The sequence below is a fragment of the Limulus polyphemus genome, unplaced genomic scaffold (assembly GCF_000517525.1).
Source record: "Limulus polyphemus unplaced genomic scaffold, Limulus_polyphemus-2.1.2 Scaffold2508, whole genome shotgun sequence".
NCBI classification, from domain to species: Eukaryota; Metazoa; Arthropoda; class Merostomata; order Xiphosura; family Limulidae; genus Limulus; species Limulus polyphemus.
The window spans coordinates 56,677-68,652 of record NW_013668118.1 but is presented as its reverse complement, the minus strand read 5'-3'; the positions used below and the strand labels follow the sequence as shown (position 1 = coordinate 68,652).

Sequence of the window (11,976 nt, the reverse complement as noted above, 5' to 3'; positions counted from 1 at the left end):
TATATATATATATATATATGAATCCTAAAAAAAATATTTTGTTTCATATCTTCCACGTGCAAAATTATTAAAGGCTTAGCAACCTGCAGCAACTGAGTACAAAGGTTGTAACTAGAAGAGATAATTGTTTGCTTTACTTCTTTATTTACTGTTCTATGTTTTAGGAAAAACAACTTTTAGAACTTAATTTCAAAATAACAATAATCTGTATACATATATAATCTATAATAATTGAAATGTGACTGTATTTTACAAATACACAGCCAAGACAAGTCACTTTTATGTTATTTGATACAGAAACATGAGTGCACGTGAGCTGCGTCGTTGTAACTTCTATATTGTTAGCCAGGCACAGGTGAAAGGTCAATATAATAAAAATAATAAATATATATAAATGTATAATGTTATGAGATTTAAGCTATTTAGTTTAAACATTTATGTTTTTGTTGTATAATTTGCATTCATTCTAGAATGAAAGAGACATAATTTATGTTTATTTCCGAATTTTTTTTACGGTGATTGCGAGATCAGTCAAATTTAGCGAAACCCATACAGAGATTAATTTGTGAAAATAACAGATAAAATATAAAATTGTTTCCTAAGAAAAGTTTGATAACTATCCGGACATTATAAAGATTTTACATGTGAAAGTTGAAAATTTTCTGATGAATAAAAGTATCTTATATCTTAAAATAAAAATTACCTTGCATGATAGATAGGCAAGATGTGAAAAAAAAAGGCATGAGAGAAACATTGTTTTACAAACCTTAAGTCTTAATAAAAAAAAATTTGATGTTTTGCATATAAAAGCATTGTAATGTTTACTGATAAACTGCCAAATTTTGTTAACTTTCGCGTACTAATTTAAAAGTTATAACATGGAAACTATAACAAGCAAAAATGATTTTTGAAGGATATAATACATAATTAGCTAAAGTATATAAGTAAGCTAAATACAATTAAACTGTCTCACTAAATATAGCATATTGAGGTAAGAAACAACTGTAAATGCTATTGTCGATCAAGCAGACAATACAAATGTCGGTTTGAGGTACACCATAAGGAAAATGCCAATTTCAAATCAACCATTGATAAAGTATAGTGTAAACTGAGCTCTTTCTAATGACTATATACACTTGTGTCAACTAACTACATGTACATTGTATATCTCAAGACAAAGTATAGAAGGTGGGCATGGCAACTGTAAAGGGTTGAAGATAGCTTTTATATATGGAAACATCTGTGCAAGAACTCGGCTAACAGATGTTTCCGTATGTAATGGGTTGGAAAATTTATTTCTTTTTCTCAGTAAATACAGGTGTAGTACTTTAGATCTCACATGTCAATTAGGCCAAACACACACATAGTTAGTGTGTAGAAGAAATTCCTGTACATTGCTAGCTCATGTGGCTACTAAAGTTGAGATTTTTCAAAGCATGTGGATCACACGATACGAAAACTGCGGTTTGAAATTTTTATTGAAAGATTTTCTTTTAAAAAAGTAATTAAAACTTGGATAACGTAAAAATTCAAATTATAACGTACATTATAATGTTACTTTCATTTATGGATATTGATAGTAAAGTGGTTTAATTAAATTTTGAATGTATTGCAGTACCATACGCAGAAAGGAATATAAAAACGGTGCCAGTAGTCATAGGGTTAAGTTATAAAAGTGAAATATAAAAACATAATAATTGTGCCATTTACATTTCTAATTAAATCACCTTAGGAATTCTACAGAATACCAGAAACAGAAACATAATTATCAAAATTTCTTTGGAAAAACAGATTTATAAATATTCTAGACACGCGTACACACAGAAATTCACCTAATCAGCCATTATAGTGTGGGGCCATTTAATAGGTTATTTGTCATATTTTTAAGTTTATTTGTAGATAGTCCCTGTGTATGCTTATCTGTGCTGTGCCCACTATAGGTATTGAAACCTGGTTTTTAGCACACAAGTCCACAGACTTATCACTGAGCCACTGGCAAACTAATAAGATGTACATCTAATAATTGGTAGAAATATGGTAAATATGAAGCCGTACTCTAGTTTCTAATTGAAGTAGTGGACTTAAATAGTGTTGTATTAGAAAAACAAACTGTGGAACAGTTTTGTTTTTCTTAAGTAACTGGCAAATAATTATTTTTTACCATAACAAAACATTGTTAGATTAAACTCTGCAGTCGTTGTTTGTAGTTAGATTATGAGTTATGTTTCTGAATAGAAGCTGTAAAAAATCTGTAGTACTCAAAATGGGATGATTTCTGCTTTTCAGTGTGTGCATAGTCCAACTTTGATTATACAGCAGAATAGGTGAAGTTTGTCTTAATCATCTTATATAGCTTGGTTCTGAACCAAAATATTAGTATTAGTGTGGCTAAGAAGACCTGTCTGATATAAGAGTTGATTTTTTTTTTTCAAATGTAATGGGCCATTAGTTACAATAAGTATTTGCATTTGTTTGTGGTTTCACAGAGCTCACTTGCGAGTCAAGGTAGGTTTGTTGCACAAGCTCAACGACAATTACAAGTTCGTTCCATGCCAAGTCCAAACTCTGTTACAAATCAGGGAAACTCTCCACTTTCTAGCCAGGCGGATGGTCAATTCGGGCCACATTCACCTGGTCATCTTTATCAACAGGCTTCACAGACAAAGCAACAAAGGATACAGAGGACTGTTTCTCTACCTGGTGAGATCTCTTGAAATATGTTCTTTTATAATTATTATATCCATGAAAGAGAAAATATTAATAGTATATTTGTAAAGCTTTACAAGAAACTAACTTAAAGCAAAACAACATCTGTGGTGTTTACAGTGAAAGGTAACGCAGGACAAGATAGAACTATTGTGATATGCAAAGAAATAAACAATTTTAATTGGTATTAGCAGCAATTGGTTATAAAATCATGTTTTATTATGTTGATCGATTATGCTTAACTAACTGGTGAATGGTTATTGGTATCACGGTATTAGCAGCAATTGGTTATAAAATCATGTTTTATTATGTTGATCGATTAGGCTTAACTAACTGGTGAATGGTTATTGGTATCACGGTATTAGCAGCAATTGGTTATAAAATCATGTTTGGTTATGTTGATCGATTAGGCTTAACTAACTGGTGAATGGTTATTGGTATAAATGTAACTTTTAATTAAATATTCCTTTGTAAGTAAGGGATGTTATGGTAATTAGGGATCATTTTCTTAATTAGTTTGGTTTAGCAATGTGGGATTCAGCATAGTAAGACATAAGTTCCTTTAACCTTAACTCTTTGGTGACAAAATGTGTGCACAGCATCATGCATGATTAATATAAGTTATAGAACCAACATTCAGGACTGAATAGATCATAAAGATTACTTATTGTTTGTTTGTTATAATTAGTAAATAATTATTTGTCAAAATATGAACTAAGTGTTCAGTTGAAGCCAGAGAATGACTTGTTTTTGGTATAATTAAGCAGGGAATGCAGAGTTCCGTTTCAGGACAGCTTTCCCTCAATTGAAAAAATAAATAAATTGGTAAATAAAAAATCTGACGTCTTAGCTTCAATACCCAAAACTATTAACATTCAGATGAACATTTACTGATAAGCAACTACGGAAATATTGTAGACCAGCGTGCATATATTAATAATATAGTTGATCGGGAGTTTTCCAACGTAAAGTATGTATCACATCATGGTGGACATGTGTTGTTGTTGAACATGTGATTAATTCAAACTAATTCCGGTACACAGTCACAAAAATAATCAAACTCAATCTAGATCTATATTCACTTTGTTTTGTTTGTAATAGGCCTAAAATTGTGAGTGACTTAACCTGTAACAACATAAATTTTATTTGTAAGCTGTAAAACTAAACAGTCTAAAGTTAAAAGTAGCAACAATGTCATCGTAAGCATGGTAAAGTTAAGCACTAAGGAGGCTTATCTGGCTGCTTGCATACTAAGCCTGTAAGGTCTTAATGCCAATAATACAGCCTAACCCAAAAGTCCTAGACTAGATCTAATACTATTTTAATATAAACGTACATCATAATTCCTTTTTTTTTCTGTAGTGCCTAGTGGTGTTAAATACTGTTGTAACTTTTAACTTAGTAATTGGAACACTGTGACTGTAACAAGTCTGTGTTACTTGCAAAAGGGGTAGAGGGTTGTGGCAAAGAAAATCTGCCTGTTTGATTTAGAATAAAGAATACTAGAAGCCTGAGATCTTGAGTCTCAATTCTGTTTATTATAACAGTTCTCTGAGCAATAGGTTCCACATAATAGTTCTGATTACATCTCTGCTATATCTCCTGCCCGAGTGTTTTCAGTATATTCAACTTCTCTCTGCTGTCATCCCTGTAATTGGTTATTGTGCTCACCACTATTAAATGTTCACATCTTAAATATGGAACTGATGTATATGCCTATAAAGTTAGAGGGGTTATAGAGAGTGTGGTAGTCAGTGCTAAAATTCTTATGATCTTTAGTTTCTCCTAGTTCTAATTTCAAATAATATCATGTATATATAATCCACTTTTAATATTTATTAATAATGTGGAGTTCTTCTGTAGTGTTATTATAATAACATTGTTTAATTTATTAAATGTCAACTCAAGTAAGAAGATCAGGCTTAATTATACAGAAGTGCATGTCAGTTTAGGCTTTGCTCCTACTACTTACTGATTGAACTTTCTTTGTGTAGATTAAAGTTTGATTATTGTTTGCTAGTCCAGTCCAGTATACTCATAACACCAAATGTTTGCATCAAATGATTATTGAGTAACTTGCTCTTTGTTTCCCGAGAGAATAAATGTTAATAATAAATGAGAAAAAAGTTCCTGTATTTTGCACTCTGGTAACATTTTACTTCCAATTTTATTTTAGATCACATTTCAGTTTATCAGGAATTTTGAGTAACTTCTTGGAGATGTTAATTTTAACGAGTTTTTCCTGTTCAGGTCGTGTGAATTCACCAAGGACCCCACAGGGGGTATTTGTGGGTAGTGAGCAAGTTGTTTCACCTCAGTCACAGATGTCTCCTAATTATACCAGCCAGTCTACTCGAGGAAACAACTATACTTCTACGGACAATTCCTACTTCTCTTTTGACCAGCAAAATCTGCAGATATATGGATCAGGATTAGTTGAAAGGTGTAAATTTTGAGTTAAATTATTCTTATCAAATATCTCTACAGTTTTGTTTTTAATGACTTTTTTGGATTGTTAATTTATAAATTTAGTCATTGGTGATTTTATTTTACTGTGTCTAGTCTTTAGCTAGCAATCATTACAAATACCAGTAATGATCACTTTTGCCACTTTAGCATCCAGGTGGTGATTCATTTGAAACTACTTGCAAGTATTAAATTCCTCAAAATCCCAGTTCCATTCTTCAACAAGTTTGTGGCCACCCTCGATTTTCTTGAAGCATAGATCAAACAACCCCCTACAAGTTGAGAAAAATTCTTTGGACTGGTCATGGCAAAACACCCCTAACAGCATTATTTCACTAATAAATATTCCCTTCCTAGCTTTTCCAAGAGCAATTAGGTTGTTGCAATGCAACAGTTTCATGGAAATATTACTATAATGGATATAGCATGTATGTCAGTATCTATGTATGTAATCAAAACCCCTGCACTATCTATTGAATGGCATCACAAACAAATCCATAAAAAAATTCACACTTTGAATATTCAAGATCCAGACAGTTCGAAAAATAACTGTGGTATGTGCAACAACCATTTCTTTATCACAAAGCACAATTTTAAATAAAAGTACTCTCCTCACAACAAAATCACGACTTTCACTAGGACTGTACATGAGGGTTTGATTACATCTTTATTTTGACGTAATGAGTTGCATATACCTAAAGATCACAATCCCAAAACTTGTGCTTTACTTCCCAGAAAAAAATCCTTTTTTTTAGAAAATGTACACTTTCCTAAATTTTTTTCAATGGAGTACAAATACTATAATTAGTATTTACTAGTATAAATAGCTGCCCATAGGACGAAATTTGTGCTTGTACTTAAGATGTTCATTTCACATCATTCTGTAATAACTTTAACAAAAGGTTCACAATGTCTTTAAAATTATGTGCAAAATAAGAAATTTCTGGGTTTTTTAACAAAACAACTTCAAAGAAAACCAAAAAAAGATTTTCCGGTGTTAGATTTACATGTTATCGTCAAGAAATCATGTAAAGACAACCATCATATTCAATGCAAATGTTTCAAAATAATTCCAGTATTTATATGCAGGGCCTGCATGAAAGCCAAGACATGGGAAATGCTTATTATACAAAAAGATGTCAGAAGAAGACATTTTGTTTTTCTGGTTACTCAAATTTTAGTATCAGTAGTCAGTTTGGTTAATAACATGTAGTAGTTAGCTAAATCCTATGATTTCAGACTGCTGAATTGAGGAATTCATGGAGTCATTGTAGGAGGTAAAGCTTTTTACTTTCACTAGTCCGTCAAAAATGACGGGGCAGATACTACCACCCCATAGTTATACCCTAACTTCAAATTTCATAGCTAATTAAATTAAATAGATTTTGTGAAATCAAGCTTGACCAACAAAGAGGCAGAAAAGTGCAGTTGAGGCAGACAAATTTCAAAAAGTTCCTTTGTGAGCCAATCAAAATTTAGATCATTCATGAAATGAATTCGTTGCATATTCATAGAATAATTATTGGAAAAATCATTGGTGATATAACAGAAAATAGTTTAATTCAGCAACGATTTAAGTTTAAAACTGAATCATTATTTTTACTTTCATGATAAATCTTGTGTACTTGGTTTTAGGCTAGGTGATCCCACACAATGGCTTTTCTTTAGGCTTATTATACAAATACCCACTACACTTATAAGGTCTCATGGCATCCCATCCCCCTCATGGCCCCCTTGCACCTCATTATTAAAATTGTAGTGGGCAGACAGTAATGAAACTATTCTATCTGGATAAATGCATTTTGGCTCTTATGACTCCTCCTATTTCAAGAAATCAAGTGTGATGTGACGTGACATACACTAGCTGTTATGTAGGTTAGATTACTAGTACTTTTTATTTGAATTTTTAGGTAATATAAAACATCTTGTCAATAGAATTTAAAGACAGTTTCCTGTACGTGCTAAATAATTTTCATTTGTGATAGAATACTAATAAAAAGGGTTCTTTTAAACTTTTTTTTTAAAAATGTTCAGACACATGTTCATAAGAAGAGAAGTTTATAATATAGATTAATTTCAGAATCTATCAACCAGTACAGTTTGGATCTTTTCCTAACTTGACATCCTCACTATTTGATAAGTTTAAAAATGTCATTACATTATAAAGTACTTATTGTAGTGAGTAACTAAGACATTTTTTTATGATGAAGAAACAACAAAAAATCCCGAAGAAGGTTATATTGATTTCATTCGGCATTTCATTTTTACATCTTTAGAACTGATCTACTGCCTATACTGCTAGACTCGTAGTTGTTGATTCTATACAATTTTCTGTTAGTAATTGTAAATTCAGTAATGTAAGTAGAAGGTCGCTTCAGAAGTTGTAAAAAATGTAACCTTGTTCTAGAGTTTATAATCATTTCATTATATAAAATAGCAATTTTTAATTAGACCAAATTATTTCAGCCTGTTAGACTTACACACACTTCTAATTTATTACATACTTGTTAGACAAAAGTACTTTATGTTAATAGTTTTTTCGTTTTATAAATTGATATCTGTAATTAAAGCATCATTTTAAAACTGTTTGACCAAATTATTCAACAGAGGACCAGTAACTGGGAACGATACAGGAGGAATGACGTCAGAGTATGTAAGACAAGAGTTACGAGCTATGGTAGGAGCCAAAACCCAACAGGCACAGGTAAGAATATAGTTTTTTCTTTACCTTATTGTACAGGGTGGGGCAAAAATGCCCGTATAATTGTTTCATAGAATATAATTTAATTTGTAATGTCTTACCCTAAAACAAAGAATAAATAAGAAAAAAAATGGAACCAACGTGTTTCTTGACACAGTAGCACAATGTGCCTGAAAAGAATTGTTAATAAATTGTCTCCATAAAATTTTCTTTATCATCAACTGTATAGTAATTTTTGCACATCCTGCATATATTGAAATTCTTCATCTTGCAAATATATTATAAAATATTTTGAAGGGTTTTAAGAACTGGAATTAATTTTGGAAGGCCCGGCATGGACAGGTGGTTAGGGCGCTCGACTCACAATCTGCGGGTTGTGGCTTCGAATCCCCGTCACACCAAATGCTCGCCCTTTCAGCCGGGGGGCATTGTAATGGAATGGTCAATCCCACTATTCGTTGGTAAAAGAGCAGCCAAAGAGTTGGCAGTGGGTGGTGATGACTAGCTGCCTTCTCTCTAGTCTTACACTGCTAAATTAGGGACAGCTAGGACAGATAGCCCTCGTGTAGCTTTGCGCAAAATTCAAAACAAACTAACCAACAATAATTTTGTAAAATCTTAGATAATTGCATAATTTCAAAAACAACCAAGTATTGCAATGATGTGGTCTTGTGTTTGGATAAAGGTTAAAACTGTTGTCGTATAGAGTATAAAATAATGTGCATGCATTTTATTTCATTTGTGTTTAAACTCAGTACCATGACTTCTTGATAGATTTCTATGTTAATGGCCACCCATTCTCTCTCACTGGAAGGTGTTTATAATATCTGACGTTTAAAGAAACTGAACTATTAAAAGGTTCATATGAATTTTGTAGTTTAAGTTTGTATTTTATGTTTACTTACTAAACTTGAATTATCTCATTGTATTGTACATAAATTATATGCTGACAATGTCATATTGAGAAGATTTTTGAGTTGCCTTTTGACATTTAGTTTTATTATGCAATGTAACACTAGTAGGTAGCATCTAGCTACAAACTAATAGCAGCTGTTGTTTTGATTTTTTTATGTCAAAAAAATGCAATATGCATTATTAACAGATTGTTTCATTGTTAAATCACACCAGTATTGATACAACTTATTTTGACAGTGCTATTCAGTTTATGTATTATTAACAGATGTTTCACTGTTAAATCACACCAGTATTGATACAACTTATTCTGACAATGCTATTTAGCAATTCTGCTACAAAACACCCTTATCAGTCACACAAAACAAGACCATTGTTGCCTGAAATCTATTCACTCTTAACTCATAATAAACTGAATTACAGAGAAAACATTGTGCATGGAAAAGAATCCTTCAATGTATTTCTGGTCAAACCTAAAACTAAATAAAATAGTTTATGGGGCTGAGTTCGACAGTTCGTTCACTAGCTAGGAATTTGAGGATAGATCTAAACATTTGGAGGCTTCTCAGGTGGAATTGAATAGTGTCAGATTTTTTTTTCTCTTGTTAAAGGAAACAGCTTTTTGTAAGCATGAAGATAGCACAAAAACTATTTTTAATTTTGACCACTCAATATGTGTCTTAGATGTTACCTCTGAATGAAAGCCCACATTTCAAAAGTGATCGATGTATTGGGTTTATTTTCTTTTAACTTTTGTGTTGCTCATACAATCTTTTGGAATGAACTAGTGACTAGAATTATTATATTAAAGGTAACATTAAAAAGTTTGAAAGTTTGGAAAATTATAGGAAGTGAAACGGAGAATTTTGGAAAAAAAGTAATTTTCAGCTATTGTTATAAGGCCTTGTAGCAATAAGTGATCTAGTGACAAAGGGATTCAGTTCAAAATTACTCTGCCAACATTTATATATATTCAAAGTAATTTGAATAAAAACATATAAAAATATATTATGTATTATAAGTCATGTATTTAAAGTATATTATTATTATTCTAGTGCATGTACAGTAGTGTAATTATATGATTTTGATGTGGTTAGTCACATTTGTGTTGTTATTGTTTCCTTTCTGTCATTAAGAAAGCATCTTCTGTGACTCTGCACAACTTGAAGGAAGAATTGTTCTTGTTTCTTTATCATTGTGATATTGTACTTCTCAATAACGGACACACCCCCTTTCAGCATTTTAATTTACTACATTCAAGTGTGGAACTCTCTGTAGTGCCTTCCAGTAGCTGTCTCTAAGCTCCCATGACTCAGGGGTTATAATCCAGAAATCTAAATGTTGTGTTCTTTGTGATGAAAGCTTCAATTGACATGTTTTCAGACTTCCTCATATTCAGCTGGCTGCACTTTGGAGGTTCATTTAGTGCTTTTACCATTGCTTGTTTTGTCTCTATGGATACAGCTGAATCAAAAAATGCTAAACCAATAAGTTCCTTATTGAGATTATCATAGATGTCTAGCAAATTTTTGCAAGAGCAGAATTCACTTTCATGTACTTAAAAAGACATTGCAGAAAGTTAAGATCATTGCATGGAGTAGAAATGACTTCAAGAGCAGTGAACCATGCCCTAAGATAAACTAGAACAATAAAGGTGGAGATCTTTTTCCTCATGGCCAGAGAGCATACATGAGTGATATCATACAGATTATTGATAAACTCTGTCTCATTAGCTTGCTTTGTTTCATTTTTCCTTTTTGAATGTTTCTTTAGTTTTGTCTGTTTTCCAGAAAGCTTCTCCAGTTTGCTAATGGCTTGATGTTCTGGACAAATTAGAATTTGAGTCTTATTCCAAAGAGCTAGATCACAACCTTTGAGCTTTCACAAACTCTCTTCTTTGATATTTTGTGATGGTGGAAAGACACACATCGATTGCTTGTTTAAAGATAATTTGCTTACTATTAGATCAGTTTTTCTGAACCAAGCTGCCAAAGTGTAGTATTACTTCTTGTTGCAGTATCTATTCGCAATGATACATCAATATAGGATTAGCTGAAATGATACAGAAGAAATTGCATAAGTGTTTATATACTATCACCAAAATTATAGAAACTACTGTCGTATTATACAGAATATTCCAAAGTTAGAAGTAACAGCATGAACTGTTTATATATGAGGTGTTTCTGAACCTTCTGAATATTGTGGAATACTCTGGATTATTTCAGAATGTGCTACAGTATTCCAAAATATGCTAGAATCTTCCAAAATTATTTAAAATATTCAGAATATGCAGTTATAATGTGAATTGCAAGTACAATTTCAAATACGTTGAGCGACCCCTAGGTGTTAGTCAGTATGGATAAAATTTGACATCAATTACTTATTTATATATTGAAAGAAAATGAGAGGATGAATGTGTTGTAAACTAAAACTTTGAAAATATGGACTCATTCTAATGCACTTACACTAAAAGGAAAAAGAGAGAAAGAATATTTTTTTTATTTGGGACATAGAAGAATGAACTGTTTATTATATTTTCAGATGTCTACAACTTGTGTAACATAATACAAAAAAATATTTTGCTCTGTGTGTTTGTATGTGTTAGAGAGAAAGAGGGAGACATTTACTGTTTCGTTTCAGAGGATGGGAGTCCTATCAAATAATCTGACTCAAAGTAAGGAAGATTGAGTGACATAACGTACCATTTATGAATGTGTGTTAATATATGAGGAAGATTTAGTGACGTAATCTACCATTTATGAATGTGTTAATATGTGAGGAAGATTTAGTGACGTAATCTACTATTTATGAATATGTGTTAATATATGAGAAAGATTGAGTGACGTAATCTACCATTTATGAATATGTGTTAATATGTGAGGAAGATGAGTGACATAATCTACCATTTATGAATGTGTTAATATATGAGGAAGATTTGAGTGACATAATCTACCATTTATGAATGTGTTAATATATGAGGAAGATTGAGTGATGTAATCTACCATTTATGAAGGTGTTAATATATGAGGAAGATTTAGTGACATAATCTACCATTTATGAATGTGTTAATATGTGAGGAAGATTGAGTGACGTAATCTACCATTTATGAATGTGTTAATATATGAGGAAGATTTAGTGACATAATCTACCATTTATGAATGTGTTAATATGTGAGGAAGATGAGTGAAATA

At 31.6% G+C, this 11,976-nt stretch overlaps 1 pseudogene; it reads left to right on the top strand.

Annotated features, from left to right (window-relative positions):
• The window catches only part of LOC106467150, a 66,005-nt pseudogene that overhangs the window by 45,897 nt on the left and 8,132 nt on the right, over nucleotides 1–11,976 (top strand).